At 46.3% G+C, this 8,894-nt stretch overlaps 2 non-coding genes across 2 annotated transcripts; one reads left to right on the top strand and one right to left on the bottom strand.

Annotated features, from left to right (window-relative positions):
• The first annotated feature begins 5,639 nt into the window (after positions 1-5,639).
• TRNAI-UAU (transfer RNA isoleucine (anticodon UAU)) lies at positions 5,640-5,734 on the top strand. Its single transcript has 2 exons — positions 5,640-5,677; positions 5,699-5,734. It is a non-coding gene; the product is annotated as a tRNA-Ile (tRNA).
• Positions 5,735-6,353: 619 nt separating this feature from the next.
• Positions 6,354-6,425, bottom strand: TRNAP-CGG (transfer RNA proline (anticodon CGG)). Its single transcript has one exon. It is a non-coding gene; the product is annotated as a tRNA-Pro (tRNA).
• Positions 6,426-8,894: the final 2,469 nt, after the last annotated feature.

Here is an 8,894-nt window from a genome sequence, read left to right as displayed (position 1 = left end):
AATATATCTTCATAGACATATCCATATGTCAGCAGCAGATAGTTATCTGTATCCAGCGAATATCTGGGAAGTGTTTAATATTTAACAAAAGAGAACCTGTAGGGGCAAATTCCCACTGTACAACAAGATCTTTATCTTGAAGAAGCAAGCAGACCATGTTCTCGTTAATCTGTATTCCTTCAAAATAAAGTTTATGGCGAGATCTAGGCGCAAGGCTTGAGGTTTGCGACGGATCTTAGTATTAGGGGGTCACTATTAGGCTTTATTTAAGTTTGGAGTTTAAAGTCAAAGCTAGCAGTGGGAGCAGAGTTAGCTTTCATGGGTTTGTTGCTACGGTTGTGGTCAGAAAATGGATTGGGGTCATGGAACCAGTGCAAGAGCCCTGAAAACTCATTCTGAAATGCACTGGGAACGCTACACTAGACACTCTGTGTATCATGGAGTAATGTCACAGAAACATTAAAGCATCATCGCAAACCTCCACATGTATGAACAGATTATGAGATCCCTACGGAATAAGACAAGAATTACCTTCGCAAGGAGTGATAAAGAGGCAGCTGGTGGCTCATGAAAGAGATCCCAGGAATAGGATGGAGTCACCGCAAGTTGAGCTGTTCCCAGATTAGTATTTGGAGTCTTTTAAGGACTCAAGGAGAGGAACAGCAGGTAGCAATCTCTCATGAATAGCATGTGAGCCTTCCAACAGCTCATGAAGAGACCGCGCAGGAGAGACAATCAATGCCTCGATAAGACACCTCGAGGGTGAGCCTTCCATGGCTCATAAAGACACTTGCAGGTGACCCTTCGATTGACTCATGAAGACACCACACAGTGACTCTTCCAGGGTTCAAAAAGAGATCTCACGGGTCAGCCTTCCAATGACTCATGAAGAGACCTCGCGGGTGACCCTTCCGTAGCTGATGAAGAGATCTCACGGGTCAGCCTTCCAAAGACTCATGAAGAGACCTCGCGGGTGACCCTTCCGTAGCCGATGAAGAGATCTCACGGGTCAGCCTTCCAATGACTGATGAAGAGACCTTGTTGATGAGCCGTCCAATGACTCAGGAAGAGATCTCGCGGGTCAGTCTTACAATGACTAATGAAGAGACCTCTGAGTGGTCCTTCCTTGACTGATCAAGGAAGAGATCTCGCAGGTCAGCCTTCCAATGAGACCTATCAAGTGACCCTTCCATGACTCATGAGGAGACCTGGCTGGTGACCCTTCCATGACTCATGAGGAGACCTGGCTGGTGACCCTTCCATGGCTCATGAGGAGACCTCGCTGGTGACCCTTCCATGGCTCATGAGGAGACCTCGCTGGTGACCCTTCCATGGCTCATGAAGAGACCTCGCGGGTCAGCCTTCCAATGGCTCGTGAAGCGATTGCGTGGGTTAGGCTTCTATGGCTCATGACGAGACCTTGCAGGATTGGTATGGAGTCTCCACATGAAGGGTCTCCTAATTCTAGCATTGAGACGCCTCCAAGTTCCATGTAATTTCATGTGATGCTACAAGGCTTGTGGTGTCACTTCCAAAGCTGTTGTCCCTATGCCAAGTCAGGGGTTTTAGAATTTGAGCATGTGACACGAGCAGCTCGTTATGCTGTAGCACAATTGTAATCAGAGATCAGTTCTTGCTGTTTTAGCTTAGAAATTGTATTTTAATACTGAATTGTCAGTGTACCGCACTTTTGTTTTAAAGACTTCGTTTTTAATAACTACTTACTAGCGCTCAGCTCCTGACGCTGACTCACACCCTTTATTGAATTTTCACTCGCTCGATACCTGCCGAGTTAGGGCAAGGCACCGAGCATTAGGGAATCCTGTGGCGGCCATCTTAGTGCGGGACAGCGCGGTGAGAGAGCGCTAGTCTCCGCCATAAAAGGAGCCCCAAACAGGGTCATTCAGAATTTGAGCATGTGACACGAGCAGCTCGTTATGCTGTAGCACAATTGTAATCAGAGATCAGTTCTTGCTGTTTTAGCTTAGAAATTGTATTTTAATACTGAATTGTCAGTGTACCGCACTTTTGTTTTAAAGACTTCGTTTTTAATAACTACTTACTAGCGCTCAGCTCCTGACGCTGACTCACACCCTTTATTGAATTTTCACTCGCTCGATACCTGCCGAGTTAGGGCAAGGCACCGAGCATTAGGGAATCCTGTGGCGGCCATCTTAGTGCGGGACAGCGCGGTGAGAGAGCGCTAGTCTCCGCCATAAAAGGAAACAGTTGTCCTCCGCGATAGCGGACGCGCCTCGTCTTCGCCGGAGTCCAGCCAGAGTCAGCCCGTCTGTGCCCGTCCGGGCCAGCCCGGGACTTAGGGCTCAGAGCTCTGCCCCTTTATTATTCAGGTACGATGACGCTTACGCGCGATTTTCTAACAGCATTATGCCCTGTCAGACACGACAAATGTACAATTTTAAATCCCTTGTTCGCTGGTACACAGACCTGTCCAACATGTTCCCTTTCCTTGTCAAACTTCCAGCCTTATCCTGATATTCCGCATGGTATCCCTCACAAAACCCCCCGCCAGAAAGTTTGCTCTAACAATTTCACTTTCTATGTGGTAAATTGTCGTTCCTTACCACAACACAAACTTGATGTCTTCCATTTATTACTGGAAGAGAAGCCCAGTGCGATATTTCTTACCGAGACCTGGCTCCATGATGGCGCCGGCCCTGATGTTGCTACGGCACTCCCCACGAACTATGCTATTGTAAGGAGAGATCGCGTCGGCCAAATAGGAGGGGGCATAGCCATTATTTACAACAAAGACTTTGTATGCCATTTTGAACATGCAGACATTCCCAATTGCGAAGCAGCATCTTTTAAAATTACTCTCAGCCCCAATTTCACCTTTTCTGGTTTACTGATTTACCGAACACCAGTTTATAATCCTTCTTGGTCTGATAATTTGGTAAACTTTATCCTACCTCACCATTTAAAAGCTCAAAACTTTACAATACTGGGGGACTTGAATCTCCATTTGGAGGATGAGAACAATATTAACTGTAAAAATCTCATTGATGATCTCTTGGCGTTGAATATGACATTGCGCAATAAGGGTCCCACCCATAAAGCAGGACATCTGCTTGACCCCATCATCTCTAATATGGAAGAACTATCTTGGCTGAACACTATCCCTATGTGCTGGTCAGACCACTTTCTCATACTCTTCGCCATCTCTCTTAAATCCTCTAAATCTTTTTCTACCACTTCTTCTGAATCTCTGAGGAGAAATTGGAAAAGATTAAACCTAGATGATCTTAACAGTGCATTGAAGAAAGACCTCCCCTGCCTTGATGGAAACATGGAAAATATAGCTGAGGCTACACAAGCATGGCTTAGTGATGCAGTGAATGCCTGCCTTCCCCTATCCCGTTGTAAGGGAAAAGTACACCGTCCCCCGGCCCCCTGGTTTACAGAGGCCCTTAAGAAAGAAAAATCTACTTGTAAGAACTTGGAGAGACAGTGGCGGAAGAACTATGAGGCTCACCAAAAAGAGATCTACCGCAGGGCCAGAAATAGCTATCACTCGGCATGCATGAAAGCTAAAGCATGCTATGTAACCACGACTATAAATTCAGCAGCTAATAAATCCCAGATTCTTTTTAACACGGTGAAGGAATTGGCTGGTGAAAACACAAGAGCGGAGGCTCCCCCTCTTAGTACCCAGCAATGTCAAGATTTGGCATCCTTTTTTACTGAAAAGATCGAGAAGATCGTCTCCAATATTAACAAAAACAGTACTACCTCTCACAATCAAGAGGACACCTCTCAATGCTTCAAAGGAAATTGTCATCTCGAAGCCTGGCCCCCCTTAACACCAGACAAAACGAGGAAACTTCTTACAACTATCAAATCGGGTTCCCCCCGTGATCCCATACCCATCAGTATTATCAGCCAACTGGATGATTCTACCCTGACGCTCATTACGGATATACTCAATGCGTCCATGGAACAGGCTTCAGTTCCTGCTATATGGAAACACGCCACAGTCAGCCCTTTGCTGAAAAAGCCAGCCGCCGATCCTACGGTATTGGCCAATTATCAACCAATATCGTTACTTCCTGCCTTTTCCAAAATGCTGGAAAAACACATCCATGAAGCTCTCTCCACATATGTGGAAAATAATGAACTACTTCACCCTTCTCAGTCCGGATTTAGGAGTGGGTATTCCACTGAAACTGCCCTGCTCGGAATCACGGAAAAAATTAAAGAGCTCAGAGATGATGGGCAAACGGTGGCACTGGTCTTGCTGGACCTAAGCGCAGCCTTCGACACCATCTCTCACTCCAGACTACTTTGTAGGCTGGGGGAGAGTGGTGTCGAGGGCAAGGCGTTAGAATGGATTAAATCATATCTATCCTCCCGGACCTTCCAGATTACCTCCTCTGAGGCCTGTTCGGATGTCTTCTATTCCCCGCACGGGGTACCACAGGGATCTATTCTGAGTCCCCTTTTGTTTAATTTGTACCTCCGCCCACTAGCCACCCTTGCAGAGAATTTTGGTCTTATTATGATGACTTATGCAGACGATTCTCAGATTTTATTTTCATTATCCAAATCTGATTCGTCTGATTCTTCTGCACTAAAAACAGGCCTCCATGAAATTTATTGTTGGATGTCGGACAACCAACTTAAATTAAATGGGGAGAAAACAGAGGTCCTCCTCTTAGGGAACAGTAAAAATCTCTGGAGCGATTCCCATTGGCCAACCTCATTGGGCAAGCTCCCGACCCCTGCCACTCAAGTCAGAAATTTGGGAGTCATCATTGATGACAACTTATCTATGGTGCAGCAAGCTAACAAAGTGGCTGGCATCTGTTTTACTATTCTCAGATGGCTACGTAAAATTGTCTGGATGTTACCATCGACCACCCAGAAGACCGTAGTCAATGCCTTAGTGACATCTCGGCTGGACTACGGCAACATCCTTTACCTGGGTGCAAATAAAGCAGTAGTAAGACGCCTACAGCTGGTGCAGAATGCTGCGGCCAGGCTGCTTTGCAGAATCCCCAGATATGCCAGGATCACTAAACATCTCAGAGACCTGCACTGGCTCAGGGTCGAAAATCGGATCCGTTTTAAAACCCTGAGCTATTTGTTCCAAATTAAAGCTGGGACTGCCCCCAAATATCTTCAAGACCTTGCCAAGCCTTACCTTCCAAACCGCAATCTTCGCTCAATTACATCTGCGAAGTTTGCGGTACCAAGGTATAAACGGGCTAGAGTGGGCGGAAGATCCTTTGCATTTTTGGGCCCAACTCTGTGGAATTCACTACCTACCCAAATACGCAAAGAAGAAAACTACAGGAGTTTCAGAAAAAGCGTGAAAACCTGGTTGTTTGATCAATAATTTTTACCTTAGGATCTGCTCTCTCTCCAGGTGTGCCTTGTGTCTTTGCTGATTTCGGCGCCGGGAAACCCTTTGTGGGTAGCTGTGCGCCTTATAAATGCTATAAAATAAATAAATAATAAATAGAACCTGGAAAATCCTACCTCTTATTGGTTAAAGAATATTGCTAATTTTGTTCTCGTAGAAGTAATAGCGAAAGCAGTTAATGCTATGGACTGTTAGTGCCAACTACTGCTTTGACTTTGGATATGTACACTCAGAAATAACTCGTCATCAGCCAGCTCCAGTGGCGCAATCGGTTAGCGCGCGGTACTTATATGGCAGTACTTGCAATGAGCGATGCCGAGGTTGTGAGTTCGAGCCTCACCTGGAGCAGTCTGTATTTTTATGTACGTTTCAAATAAACAGAAACAATGAAAAATGCAATGTTTCCCTGCGTCATAATTTCCCCTTACGTTTCCTTCTCGCCACGTTGTAGCACACAGTTCCTTTTCCATCTGCATTCCCAGGTCCCCTCCCCCATGCCAGCGTGTGTTGTGGCTTTGTTTGCTTTCCTCTCACCCCGCTTCTGTTGTTGAAAGTACAGACGGTTTTAACCATTTCTGAAAATTGAAATAGATGTCCCAAAACACATACATTCACCCCCACATACATGACTTCACAGATGTGCTTTTTTCCAGACAAAGAAGTACAAGGATACGTGAAACGATCAATTAAAATTAGTTTATCAAAAATTATTTTATATGCCCGCATCAAAAAAGATATGACGTACTCGAAATTACAAGTATTGTAAGTCATGTTGCAACAGGGTGAAAAAGCTTTTTGCGGTTTTGGCTTTGAAATGTTCCCATGCCAACCAAATCACCACCTCGTGGTCTAGTATTAAATAACAAAAGTAATGTGGAATAAAAGAGCAGATGTTGCGTTCTAATGATACAATAACAACTGTTTAAAAATAACTCCAGATACAAGCAATAAATATCTAAAAACCCATGGGCTCGTCCGGGATTTGAACCCGGGACCTCTCGCACCCGAAGCGAGAATCATACCCCTAGACCAACGAGCCAGCTGTTCATTTAACTCAATCCGTGCCTTTTAAATCCCAGAACTATAACATCACCATGAGTTGAACTTTTCAAACTATTCTACTTTTCTGAATCACTTATCGGTACAGAGCTCTGGGAATCCGAGGAGAAATCCAAATAAACATACAAACATATCATTGTTTCCCGTTCGAAAGAGCTCTCCCCTTTGCGCACCCCATGTCTGTCAGTGCCCATGTCTTCCCCACGCCCCTTTCCCCTCAGTTCCCTCCCACGTAACCCTGTCTTCTATTAAAGCCTCGCCCGCTCTTTCTTTCTCGCTACCCACTTTCCTTACCCAGGTCCCAGAACTGTTGTCTTGTTCTGTTTATTTCCGTCTCTTCTGCAATGAAGAGCTCTCCCTCCCCTCCCCCTCAACTCTTGTCCAACTTCCAAACCGGTTTGGATTCCCTTTCCAGTGGCTCCCATACGTCGCCAATGAAAAGAAGATGTCTGGTGCAAGTGAGATATTTATTACTTCTGCTGCCCTGTAAAATTGCCATTAGTACATCATATTGCACCACCCAGCCCAGTCCTCATAGGGTCCCCTCCCCTTCCAGCCTCTTGTCGAGTCCAGTCCAATTCGTTAAGTCTAGAGAGCCCTATTCCTTTATAGCCCTATGTGTACTCTTGCCCCCTTCCAAGTCCCACTGCACCCCCTTCAAGATCACACACCCCATCCCTCTACACTCTCTGCTTCTTTACCTTCGTCTCCCTCCCTCTCTGCTGCCTCGAGCCCTGGTTCCCTGCCTCTTCTCCCTCTCTTACTAACTCCATAACCCAACCCCTCTCCCTCTTCCACTCCCTACTCCATGTAGCCTCCTGTCCCCTTCATTCCCCCTCTACTTAGGGTGCCCAGATCGTGGGACCCAAAAACCGGGACATTTCACAAAAATAGAGGAAGGACTACAAATTTACGTCAATAAAGTGGCAAAGAATGACAGCCCTCATCTCCATAGAAACACAGAAGCGGCACTAAGAAAATAAATAAAATATCATTTTTAAACACAGCATCATGCCTGTTAATTCAATTGTTTATTCATAACAGCTGCTTATTAGCCCTGCTGTGGAACACCTAAAAAAAGTGCCTCTCACTGTTTTCAGTTTAACCTCTCAAAAAAACGGGCTATGAGCCACTTTAACCGAAATCTACCGGGACAACTGTTGAAAACCCGGGACCGTCTGGGCAAAACCGGGACGCCTGGTCGCCCTACCTCGACTCCTATTTGGACCCTCTGCTTCTCCCCTTTCCTTACCCCCTTTGAATACCCTTCACCGTTATTAACCCCCATAGCCCCCTCTTTACAACTACCTTGCCCCACATATCTCCTGTTTCCCAAACATTTCTAAACCCCATATGGGTCCTCTCCAGCCCTTCCCATGTCAGGGCCCACACCCTGCCCATTCCCCGCCGATGCCCCCTAACCGGGCCCTACAAAGCACTGCTCTACATTGATCTGTGTTTATGCAGCAAGCAGCATGAAAGAATTCTGGGGAAACAACTAAGGTTGTTAATGCACCTACTGCAAAGACTTCCGTTTATTCCGCTGGGCACATATTTGTGAAATGCCCCTGGATCAGCAGTCTTCCTTTTATGCAGAGCCCCCTGGAGGCCAAATAACAAGAAATCCTGCTCCCCTCTCCAGCTCCTTGAAGACAAAACCTGCTAAAACGTTTAAAGGCAGTGCAGGGTGGTGACATTTGCAAAATGTGGGGTGTAAAAGTTGGGGGTGAGCTTTACTCAGCAAGCAAGCAAACCCAACTGAGATACAGACTGAAGGTGCAGCCCAAATAATTTTACTAGTCTTTGTCATTTGTGACGGTGTGTCAGAACTGCAGAAGTACATAGTGTACGGAAACACCTGGAGTACTCCTATTTTCGCAGGTTTTCTCTTGCTTTTCTGGTGCACAAATAGTCCAGAGCTCTCTGCTGTAATGTCCTTTAATGCCCCAATGAGGACGCTGCAACGTTTGTGTGGTTAACTTGTTTTATTAATTAAATCTCCCTAAAGAGCGCCGAGCCGCGACAGCTCTGTGTCGGCTTTTCGCGCTTCTGAATACGCGCTGCGCGCGCACCCTAACATGGCGGCCGCACGTCACGTCTGTACGTGACGTGCATAGACTAGACAGCGCCACTACATATCTCCCCTTTTTTCCCAACCAAACATTTAACTCACTGTCCGTTGCTCATGTCAAAGTCTCGAAATCTTGCAGGCTTATTCACCACCCTACCGCTCCGTGTGAGTCTCGGGGGATCAGGCGGGACCGCTCCTTCCTGCGACCCTTCACTCGTTCCTCCACCTTAACCACTTGGCTGCTAAGGGGTGTGTGCGAGGTCCATTCACTTTCCATTGAAATCAATGGAAAGTCCATGACGAGTTACCCTTGTCATTAGCGCTGAAGGGGTTAAAGCGCGGTCGCACCTCCATCTCGCCTGCTCATTTCCGCCTCAC

This window comes from Lissotriton helveticus, chromosome 12 (genome assembly GCF_964261635.1).
Source record: "Lissotriton helveticus chromosome 12, aLisHel1.1, whole genome shotgun sequence".
In the NCBI taxonomy this organism is placed as follows: domain Eukaryota; kingdom Metazoa; phylum Chordata; class Amphibia; order Caudata; family Salamandridae; genus Lissotriton; species Lissotriton helveticus.
This window is presented reverse-complemented; position numbering and strand designations above follow the sequence as displayed.